General features: G+C 44.8%; 1 pseudogene; it reads left to right on the forward strand.

The window, feature by feature from the left end:
- Positions 1–1466: 1466 nt before the first annotated feature.
- LOC102923207 (G/T mismatch-specific thymine DNA glycosylase pseudogene) lies at positions 1467–2846 on the forward strand (annotated as a pseudogene).
- Positions 2847–3290: the final 444 nt, after the last annotated feature.

Raw genomic sequence — 3290 nt, forward strand, 5'->3', positions numbered from 1 at the left:
TTGAACTCACAGAAATCCATCTGTTCTACCTCTTCAATGCTCGGGATTAAAGGTATGTGCCACCACTGCCTGGCCTCTATGGCTAATTAATGGCTTATCTCTGTACTCTAATCTTCAGGCAAGCTGTATTTGTTAGATCACAAACAAAATATCACCACAAGTATCAAAACAGTAAGTAATGGTCCAGCAATGGAGAACAATAGGTTGTTAGCCAAGGGGACCAATTAAAGAGTTTATGAAACCAGGAAAATTATGGTTGTTTCTCTTTTTTGTCTTTCAAGAAGACTTACTTTGAGCTCTTAAAGAGTATTTCTAACAATGTCTGAGTGGTTAGCATAGAAGCAACAGGATTCACCCAAGGCAGCACATACTCTCCCCCTTTGTTTAGGAGTACTAAGTCTAGTCCCCTTCTATTTCATAGAACCATTTCTGCTTAAGAGTTCAGGTCAGTTTCCCATGGTGAAAAGGTTAGTTGATATACAGGAATATAGACCCATGGTACAGGCATACCGAGACCCCTGGGGTGGAGAGGGCAATCAATGAATGGGAGTTCTTTAAATTAAGAGTATTGCGGTAGCACACCGCGGCAGAGCAGGCCGCTCTCTCAGTGGCGACACCACGGATGCGGAGGGCGTGCGCAGCTATTCCCTGGAGCAAGTTCAAGCTTTCTATTCATTTCCATTTCAACAAATGATTGCTGAAGCTCCTAACATTGTCACGACTGAATAGAAGATGCTGTAGGTGTAATTCTCCAAATAAAGAGTTAAAAGCCCAGAGATTGAGCAGTAGCCAAGAGCTAAGACCACCTTATCTTACCACTCGATGCTGTCCTTGCCCTCAGAGAGAGACCTTCTTCCTGTGTCCTGTCTTTTTATTGCCTTTCTGTTCTGCCTTCTCATTGGTTCTAAACCCAACCATGTGACTTCCTCATCACTGCCTATATATACAGACCTCCAGGTCTCTATGGTTCATACTGAGATTAAAGGTTCAAGTCCTCTCTGCTTCTTCCTATTCCTCTAAGGTCTTCATTCATCATGGTATCTTCCTCTCTGTTCTCCCACTCTGAGCCTGAGGCCTATGCTGGGACACTTTGCTCAGCCTTGGTGTAGGGAGGAGGGGGCTGGACCTGCCTTGACTGAGTCTACCAGGCTGGGCTGACTCCCCAGGGGAGACCTTGCCTTGGAAAAGGTGAGAATGGGGGGTGGATTGGAGGGAAGGGCTAGGGGGTGGGAGGAGAGAGGACAGGGGAATCGGTGGCTGATACGTGAAATTAAGTTAATTATAAAGGTTCGGGTCACCGCTTGGCTGTGTCCTTGAACATTCTGCCTGCCATATGATCGGATTAAGGGTGTATGCCACCATGCCAGACTTCTGCTAAATGGCTTGCTCTTAGCTCTGATCTCCAGGCAACTTTATTAACATACAAATAAAATCACATTTCAGCACAAATAAAATATCACTATAGGATGCCAGGAGAAGCTCCTGCCGAGGAGCCTGTACCAGAGGCTCTAAAAAGAAGGAAAAGGAAAACCAGAGCATCAGAACCCAAGGACCCAGTGGAACCCAAGAAAACTGCTGAGTCAAAAAAATCTGGCAAGTCCACAAAATCAAAAGAGAAGCAAGAAAAAATCACTGACACCTTTAAAGTGAAAAGAAAAGTGGACCGTTTCAATGGCGTTTCTGAAGCAGAGCTTTTGACCAAGACTCTCCCTGATATTTTGACCTTCAATCTGGACATGGTGATCATCGGCATTAACCCAGGATTAATGGCTGCTTACAAAGGGCATCATTACCCTGGACCTGGAAACCATTTCTGGAAGTGTCTGTTCCTGTCAGGGCTGAGTGAGGTTCAGCTGAATCACACGGATGACCACACCTTACCAGGGAAGTATGGCATTGGATTCACCAACATGGTGGAAAGGACAACACCGGGCAGCAAGGATCTGTCTAGTAAGGAATTCCGGGAAGGAGGGCAAATCCTAGTGCAGAAACTGCAGAAATACCGGCCACGCATAGCGGTGTTTAATGGAAAATGTATTTATGAAATTTTCAGCAAAGAAGTGTTTGGAGTGAAGGTTAAGAACTTGGAATTTGGGCTTCAGCCCCACAAGATCCCAGACACAGACACTCTCTGCTACGTCATGCCGTCTTCCAGCGCCAGATGTGCTCAGTTTCCTCGAGCCCAGGACAAAGTTCATTACTACATTAAGCTGAAGGATTTACGAGATCGGCTGAAAGGCATTGAGTGGAACACAGACGTCCAGGAGGTGCAGTACACGTTTGACCTGCAGCTCGCACAAGAGGATGCAAAGAAGATGGCTGTTAAGGAAGAAAAGTATGATCCCGGCTACGAAGCAGCGTATGGCAGGGCTTATGGTGAAAACCCATGTAATGGTGAACCTCATAACTTTCCTTCAAATGGGCTGACAGCCAACGGTGCCGAGCTGAGAGGAGAAGCAGCCCCTGGTGACGTTCCAAATGGGCAGTGGATGACACAGTCATTTACAGAACAGATCCCGTCTTTTAATAATTGTGGGACCCACGAACAGGAAGAAGGAAGCCATGCTTAATGACGATGCTTCTCAGCTCTGCCTCAATGCTGCAATTTTAATGCAGTTGGCAGAACCTAGAACCTCACTTTCCTAACTGAAGAGTTAGTATTAATAGTACTTTATACCAGTGGTGTAATTATATATGGAGCAGTTACATGGTAGGGTCAACTGTATGAACTTATGTAGTTTGGAAGGAAAAAAATAGGGTGTTTTCTACGTGAGTTTTGTATTTGAATTATGCATCATCTCAGCTTTTTATATACTATATTTTATTTATGAAGAAACTGGTTTTCTTTGGGGAGTTACTTTGATGTAATTTTAAAATGCAACAATCTGAATATTTATAGTTGATTCTTGACTGTGCATACCTATACATGCCATTATCTCTTTTAATGCCTCAGAAGGGCATGCTAGAAAGAATCAAACTAGTAAAAGGCAGATGTGCCGATTTTCATTTAAGAAGCTAACCTACCCTCAGTGGAGTCTGGTTAGTTTTGGAAGCCGGGGGTAAACTCAGAACTTCCTGGTCACACTCTCCAGATGGTGGATATGGCAATTGCTTAGTAATAGAATCAGAGTGTGGCCTGACATGATGGGCCTAAGCCCTGCCTTCGGCCCCCCCCCCCGCTCCTGTGTGCTGGTCCTCTCAGAGACAGAAACTGTTTTGATGAGCTGGTAGGTCCCTGAGAATGCTGTAGACCTTTTAAGTTTGCCAATTGTGTATTTTACTGAATTTCC

This window comes from Peromyscus maniculatus, chromosome 4 (genome assembly GCF_049852395.1).
Source record: "Peromyscus maniculatus bairdii isolate BWxNUB_F1_BW_parent chromosome 4, HU_Pman_BW_mat_3.1, whole genome shotgun sequence".
Lineage (NCBI taxonomy): Eukaryota > Metazoa > Chordata > Mammalia > Rodentia > Cricetidae > Peromyscus > Peromyscus maniculatus.